Here is an 8,879-nt window from a genome sequence, read left to right on the forward strand (position 1 = left end):
TGTTGTAGAAATTATTTTAGATATGATTGTGAGTATTAGTTCTCTAGAGTCTAAGACATAGGGGGCAAAAAATAGTCAAAAAATGAATTGTAAGGAATAAGGTTTTGAAGTGTCTGTCCTATATCTAGGAGATATAAGAAAGATCAGGAAATATATATATATACTGATGATGAATGGATACCGATATGTTTGAATGCCCAGTCATGTTCATATAATCTCAGACATAAATTACTTCAGTTGAAGACCATCCATAGAACGTACTATATGCTAGTGAAACTGAATATCATGCATTCAGAAAGGTAGTTCCTCTGCTGGAGGTGTAAAACACAAAAGGGGGCATATTTCAATATGTTATGCTCTTGTGAAGGCTGGCTGAATTCTGGAAAAAAGTATGTTATTTTATCTCAACATGTCTACAGATTCTCCCTTCTCCCTGTTTTTGTTTGCTTGGAAATGCTGATACTGGAGACTGTTATCAGAAGAAACTGTGTAACCTAGCATTTATAGCAGCTAAGAAATGCTTTGCCATTAATTGGAAGGTTGGTTATCCTCCCACAATGTCACAATGGGTGGCAGACATGTTAAGTTATGTATCACTAGATTTGATTTATTACTAAATTAAAGGTATACTTTGCAACTTTCATAAGGTCTGGATGCCTTATGGAATACTGTACGACAAAAAGAGTATGTATTGAAAACATGCCCACTGTCACGATTCTCTAAAGCAGAACCCAGAAGCAGACCAGGACAAGGTGAGTAGAACGAAGGTGAGTATTTATTTACAGATTCAAATGTGGAAGCAGAATAATCCAGGAGACGGAGCAGGCAGCGGAGGTGAGTTGGTGGGAGTGAATAGGCAGATCCAATGATGTCACAGACGACCAGGCAGGGGTGGGGTGAATGTTCCGGGAGAATGACTGTAGACAGAGTAAACGAAGGTAAATACACAGCAAGCAAAAAGTACAAAACAACAAAACTAACTCTAGTAACTTTGAGGCTGATACACTGACACAACATACTGTTCATGGCTAACGATCCGGCAGGGAATGGATGTCAGGTCAGAGCTTATGAAGTGGAGAGGTGATGATCAGGACCAGGTGTGCAGATAGCTGATGAGATGCAGGTGCGGGTAATAGAGAGATCTCCCGCCTAGCTTCGTCACCCGGCAACCAGACAGGGTGCGTTCAGGAACCTCAGGAAACAGACTCCAGGACAGAAAACAGGCAACACAGGCAGAAACAGACTCAGGAAGCGGGATTCATGACAACCACATGCCCCCCATGAGTGAGAAAGTTACAGATGCACAAATATCATACCCCCAAGACATGCTAACCTCTCAGGTTTTTTGGGGTGTATGATATTTGTGCGTCTATAACTTTCTCACTCATCATTATTCACAATTCATTCAGGATTATCCATAATTGTGGTAGCATCCACATTCATGTAGAAGTTTTTAGAAACATATACCGGGCCTAAAATCTACCAGCCACTCAGATTTGTACCAGGCAAAATACTTTTTCCCAGCTAAAATTACACCAATAAAACACAAAAATGGATGAACATGCTCTGTAATATTTCTTGAACAATACATTTATTACTAGTAAGAAGTAATGTGGTATATTGTTTAATTTCATTTCATTTTTTGTGACCTGAGTCTTTTAACCAAAATATCACAGACAAACATTTTCACCTGCACCTTTAAGGGCGAGAGGTTACCGTGGTAACGTGACTCGAGTCATGTTTGTGCCTGTGAGATTGAGTCTGACTCAGGGTTGCCATGTTAGCAATTTACGGAATATTGGGTTACTCTGAAAACGATGTCGTGGGTGAAAATGTATTGGTCGCGGGTTGCGGGATTTTGGGCTATTTCTAAATTACACAGCGGCTGCCATGGCAATTTCTTAAAAATATATATTTCACTGTGACCTGCTGCTGACTATCAGGCAGTGAGGCAGCCTGTTTCTGAGTGAGTGAGTGACAGATTGAGTTGTGGGGAGGGGGAGGTCCGGAGGCGTGTGTATGTGTTGAGACTGAGCGCTGCAGCAGCCAGCTGAGTCACTTGTAGTTAGGCAATTTAGATTGTAATTATGGAGACACCTATTTCCAACCCTTTTTCCATAAAACATATTAACGCGCTAGAACTGATGCGCATCAAGAAATAACGGTGACAAAGCGCAGGAAAACGACTTTAGGCGCTCTAGAGCCCATTAGATAAATTCACTCGGAGGTGGTTTAAACTGCATTCTAATGTCGACTTTGCTTATGGAAAACCATATCAAGCGAATGGTTTTACGCATGCTCAGTTCTTTGGTCCAGCGCTGCACGAGTGGAAATTTGAAATGAAAGTTATGGAACTCTTCTCTTGCGAATTTCCACAATTGTATACAATAAATATGTTGAAATGAAGATATCACTGGAGTCATTGCAAATCAATTTGTCACTTGTGTTGCCTAGCTGGAGTTGGCAAACGGATTTAATAAATAGCCTATAACTTCAATTTATTGTTGTTGTAGCCTTGTGTTATTATGCAATTATTAATGGGCATGTTTAGTTAATGAAATTGGAAGTTATCAGTTGTGATCATGGTCACAGTTCTATCGCAATTGCAGATCAGCTGTTGTTAGAATGCATTAGATTGAAGGTAACAGTCAGTCAGATTAGGCTACAGGTTTTAAAAAATGATTACGACCCCATACTCAGTAGCCTATTCCAGCAGGCTATTGGGCAACACAAGCACTTCTTACCACGAAATCGCCTCACTATTCATGTTGAATAAATTAGTCTGTCAATTTGAAATAACTAAGCAAGCTGCTAAATCCTTCATTTTACATTTTGCCTAGGCTACTGTGTAGGCTATCTGAAATGAGATGTAGGCCTATCAGGGGCTATAGGCTACCTGGATCTAGCTAACCAAACCATGGCAAAGTTGATTTACAATCATAAACCCAGGTTTGAGTCAGTAGGCCTAGCCAATACCTATTGAAATGACAAGTCAAACTCCCAAATAGGCCATCTATAACGGGTTGTAGTCTTAACATCTGGCACATAATAATGGCACAATTGCCAGAAAGAGCCTAACATGTGGTCCTCTGTAGCTCAATTGGTATAGCAAGGCGCTTGTAACGCCAGGGTAGTGGGGTTCGATCCCCGGGACCACCCATACGTAAAAATGTATGCACACATGACTGTAAATCGCTTTGGATAAAAGCGTTTGCTAAATGGCATATTATTATTCGTTTTTTGAAGTTTAATAAGGGAGAATTACGTTTTCTCTTGCGACATATTCAAATTCCTTTATTAGTCACATTAGCTCGCAATAATAATAATTTTGATGGAAAACCGAATTTTGCTTCTTAGGTCGTTAGAAATTAAGTCGAGATTCCTTTTTAATTCGCTCAATAACGTTATGGAAAGAGCGTTTATTGGCTATATGTGGCAACTCCTCTCTTCCTGCGTAAAACACATTTTGGGCTAGTTTTCAGGCCTTGTGCGCGGGTTTTGACTTGTCATTGGGCTAGAAATGTATGCTAGACCTGGCAACCGTGGTCTGACTAGTAGCAGCGTTGTCTGCACTTCCCTATCAGTTGAAACTCAAACATTGAAAAACAACCTAGCTTGTGAACAAAACAATGTGTAAAAGCAAAAAAAAACACAAGGACAAACTCTCACTAAAGTAGACTTTAGTTTCAAGTAAATTGGAACAACTTTTATGCCTGTGCACAGCGCTTCTTAAAATGAATCTTTCACTCAGATCTTCACATGCACACAGCCCCCAGCAAGGCAGTGTTGCAGCGCGAAGTGGGATAGGCTATATCGGATTCGTAGTTCTTTGACATTGTGAGATTATTTACCAGCTATGAAACAAAACGGCAGAAATACTTTGAAACAGCTACAGCAGCATTTAAATTACTATAAATGTGTTCATACTTGACCATTTTTATTCACAAACGCGAATGAAATGCTTGCCCTGTGTAGCCCTGACCACCCGCAACGTGGCTAGTGAAATAGACATCTTACCCTAGTGAAATAGACATCTTACCTGCCAATGCCGAAATCTACCCGCATTTGGCAGGGGGCGGCTGTTAATTTTAGGCCCTGAACATATTCTATTCTTATTTACAATAAAAGTGACGTTGTCAAGGCTACGACGGCGCCAGTGCAATGAGTGGATTATATCAGACCGAGAGCCTAATGCTTCCTATAGTTCTTTATTAGTTTTAGTTTAGAAAACGATCTCTCAGCAGAACCGACCGTTACAGGGATTATTAAAAACAGTTTGATTGCCGTAGCAATATCAGGGGAACTGGGCAGAAGGGAGTGGTGCTTCAAATAGACTAAGCAGTTCTGCAACATCTTTAATTGAGCCCCTCATTCAGTGGCGGTTTTACACGGAGGCCGGGGGAGGCCCGTGCCTCCCTGGAAATGTCCCTGGCCACCCCTGTGGCCCCCCCGTGCTGACCAAATAAAAAATTATGAATTTATAACTATTTTACACGCGAGCGCCAAAAGCGGAACTAATGCAACGCTCTACACGGCAACGTTCTACACGGGTAAATTAGAGTGGCGCACCCGAAGGTCGAAGGTAAGCAAAACGATTTAATATCATAAGTGACTTGTTGTTCTTGCACATAGCCTACATGTTCCTTTTGTTCCTCACACATAAATCAAATCAAGTTTTTAAATGTCTGGTCTCGATTTGTTTAGAAATGTAATCATATCTAAGCAAACTCATCGAAGCAGAAGCAAATATCCAAATGTTAGTAGGCTATCCTTGCTAGGTCTACACAATGTTGTGATGTTAACCACGTAACTTCATCCGTCTTGGCTGTTGCATCGCGATAACAAATACATTTTTAGTAAAGTAATCAACAGGTTATCTGCCAGTGTTAAGTAGGGAGGGATGGTTAGGTAACAAAATGTAATGCATACCCCTACGTTTTTTCTTCTTCTAATAGTTATCATGAAACGAGGAAGGGACATAAAGTCATTTTTTGCCCCAGCAAACAAAAAAGTTAGATAGAGTTTATGATTTTATTCTTTTGAATTATCTCTGCCAAACATCTATGTACTACAAATCTTCAAGCTCCACAGATGTTTTATGGCATCCACTAAACCTCTTTAGATATTTGTAAATTATACAGTGTGATACCTTTCAACGAAAGTTTATTTTATTTTTTACCAACTATGATTTTTCCTTTTGAAAACAAGCAAAGCAAGAAAAAAAGAAACAAAATCACTCCAATCATTGCACACTTGTGTCGTTCAGACTTTGCAGGTCCAGCTTTGACATGATGATCTAACTAACACTAATATTGTAACTAATATTGTAACTGAAATATGTATGATCCTATGATGAGCGATTGCTTACTTCCCTTTCACTCTTAAAAAATTACTGAAAAAAAATGTGTATAAAAAGGTATATGTAGTATATGTTTGTTTAGTGAGCATTCATGCTGTCATTTTTTCCTAATGTGAACTATGGTGGAAATGTGCTGTCCTAAATGGACTTGCCCATATATGTTGTGAAGCCTTTTTTTGTACACCTGCTCATCAACTGACAGTGAAGTACACAAAGACACAGACACACACACACACACACACACAGACACCTGTAATATTCTTGTTTTCATGTTGTTGCTGATATCCATCAGTGTTGTTCATATTGCTACATTGTGTTGACATGATTGTTGCTTTTAAATGAATGTTAACTTAATGTTTATTGTCTGCATCCTATTGGACTACTGGATGTTAATGTGTAACACGTTTCCCTGTTTATGTGCTTTAGCAATACTGTATGTCAATATGGTCATGCTAGTAAAGCCTCTTTGAATTGAATTTCTTTTCTGATTTGGTTTATTTTACCTAAATGGATACAGGGTAGTGTGTTTTGTTTATAAATCACTCAGAAAGTTTTCTTTCTTAAAACAAAATGTGGAATCAACTGTCCACAGTAGTGGGGCTTCCATAAATAGGAAATGGCACATTGTTGTACCCTTTGTTGTATCCTGGAGTTTTGTTCACATTGAATATGAACCCTGTATTTGTACCCTGTACTTTTGATTTCTTTTTTTTTTTTTTTTTTCATTTTTATGGCACTATCTCTCTTGCATCTGCACTCTTGTACAAAATACGTGTTATAATAAATGTCATATGATTTTAAAGTAAAATAAAGTTTATAATCTTTGAATATCATGTGTTGCCAGTTTTTTTATGTGTGCCCCCCTGATTAAACACTGGCCCCTCCTTGGCCCCCCTAGTAAAATGTGTCTAGAACCGCCACTGCCCTCATTCTCCTTAATTGCCGGTGTGGTGAGCTAACTCAATCCTGGAATAACGGGATAAAGCATTGACAAAAATTGTGTTTCTTTAAAAAGATGGGCCTGGCTGACATGCACCGTTTCCTCACCTTATTCTCCTCATGGTTATCCATGGTTGTTGGTTATTTAGCAGGTAACAATAAGTGAAAACAAAACAATTTAATTAAATGGTATTTCTTTGAAAAGATAGGCCTTGCTGACATGAAATATACATTAAATCGAAAGGATCCAGAGGCTGATTATCTTTCTGCACATCTCTTTATTTACAATGCTGGCTGCCATGCTTAACACAAAAGCAGGACATTGAATGCTACCTGAATTGACTCAGAAAAGTAACATAAGTAGGCCTACAGTATCACAGCGAGGTTAAACAGGTGTGTGTCAGATTATCCAGTGTCCACAGCAACACTAAAAAAAAAAGAGACAGATACAGTCACAAGGAATACTTCAGGAGAATTGTTAGGCTATTTGATGTGTAATTATTTATGTTTTGGTAGCTGATTAGTATGCTGTTGCATTGAACATTTATTTTACAATCTGCATTGTTTGATAATTACTGAACAAGGAATTAAATTGCTGCCAGCCGCAGTCTAAAAGTCAGCATTACAACACCGTAAAGCTTAGTGAAATGTCAGGCTTAACATGATAAAATGTAGGCTACAGTACATGCCCTGGCACTCCAGAAAGCCTATTATCGATTTAATACGCAGCCGCAAAGACATGTTGCAATTTCAGCACCATGGACAACGATTGGTAGTCTATACTTTGTGAGTGGCTATCTGGCTGACACATTCGATTTGTATTTTTTATTTTAGGAAGGGTGGAGGGGGCAAACTCCGACCTTGTTCTATATTTGTATTTATTTGGATCCCCATTAGCTTTTGCAGAAGCAGCAGCTACTCTTCCTGGGGTCCACAAAAAACAAAGTTACAAAACACTGATACAATGATTGTCACGGTGTTGAGAGACGGGTCAGACCAAGGCGCAGCGTGAAATGCATACATGTTTATTAAACTGAATAAACATACAAAAGGCAACGAAACGTGACGTCGGAAGGCTATACACTAACAAGCCAAACTCACCGGACACAAACAAGATCCCACAACACAAGCAGGAAAACTGGCTGCCTAAGTATGATCCCTAATCAGAGACAACGAGCGACAGCTGCCTCTGATTGGGAATCACACCCGGCCGAACATAGAAATAGAAACATAGAATGTCCCCATAGAAAACACACACATGATATTCACACCCTGACCAAACTAACTAGAGTTCTATAGGTCAGAGCGTGACAGTACCCCTCCTCATCTTCACAACAACTTTGTCAATATGACTTGACCGTGATAATTGAATATGCAATGTTATACCTAAGAGTTTAGCTTCCTCGACTTGCTCAATGGTCACAACTTTTATACACAACTCCAGTTGAGGTTAGGGTTACAATGCTTTTAGTTTTAGATGTATTTAAGACCAGTTTATTATTAATCAGCCATTCTGATACTGACTGTAACTCCTTATTTAGAATTTCAGTGAGCTCACTGGCTTTGGGTGCTGACATGTAGTGTGGAATAATCCACATAAAAAATAAAACATATTTCTTTCTAGCTTTGTGTCAGACCAGTGGCAAAACATTTGTAAAAATAGAGAAGAGGCACAGCCTAAGGCAATTGCCCTGAGGGACACCGCATTGTCCATATCTGATGTTAGAGAAGATTCCATTGAAGAACACTTTCTGGGTTCTACTGGATAAATAACTCTCCAACCATGTGATGGCAGGTGATGTAAAGCCATAGCAAGTGAGTTTCTTCAATAACATGTTATGATCAATAACATCAAAGGCTGCACTGAAATCTAGCAATACAGCTCCAACTATCATCTCATTATCCATTTATTTAACCAAATCCTCTGTCATCTGAGTCAGTGCAGTACAAGTTGAGTGCCCTTCTCTATATGCATGCTGAAAGTCAGTAGTTAACTTGGTCTCTGAAAAATAGCATTGCATTTGGTCAAACACAATTCTCTCCATCAGTTTACTAAGAGCAGGCAGCAAACTGATTGGGCGGCTGTTAGAGCCAGCAATGGGTGATTTGCTTTTTTTAGGCAGTGGAATTACTTTAGCTTCCTTCCATGCATGTGGACACACACACTCCTTTAGGCTTTGGTTAAAGATAAAGCAAATAAGGGTGGCAATACAGTCTGCTACCTTGCGGTGGTCCAGAGAAACTGCGTTACTCCAGTGGGACAAGAGGACAATGACACACAGGACAAGACAAGTGAACACATCACAACAGTGATATCACATGCCTCCTTTCACCCATCCATCCATCCGTTATCCTCCACCAGATACCAACGCACCTCTTAGATTGATTGTGAATGTCTAAAATTAGTCGCTGTGTTGCAATACTCTACTAGAAACCTAACCCATGAAACCTCACACATGAAAACTCACCCATGAAACCTCAGCTGTGATGATTCATCCAGCTCATTCAAAGAAATCTAGCCAATAAATTCAAACGTATTGAAAGTAATCAATATGGTACATCTGGAGCACCTGCTTTTTAT

This window comes from Coregonus clupeaformis, unplaced genomic scaffold, assembly GCF_020615455.1.
Source record: "Coregonus clupeaformis isolate EN_2021a unplaced genomic scaffold, ASM2061545v1 scaf0137, whole genome shotgun sequence".
NCBI lineage: Eukaryota > Metazoa > Chordata > Actinopteri > Salmoniformes > Salmonidae > Coregonus > Coregonus clupeaformis.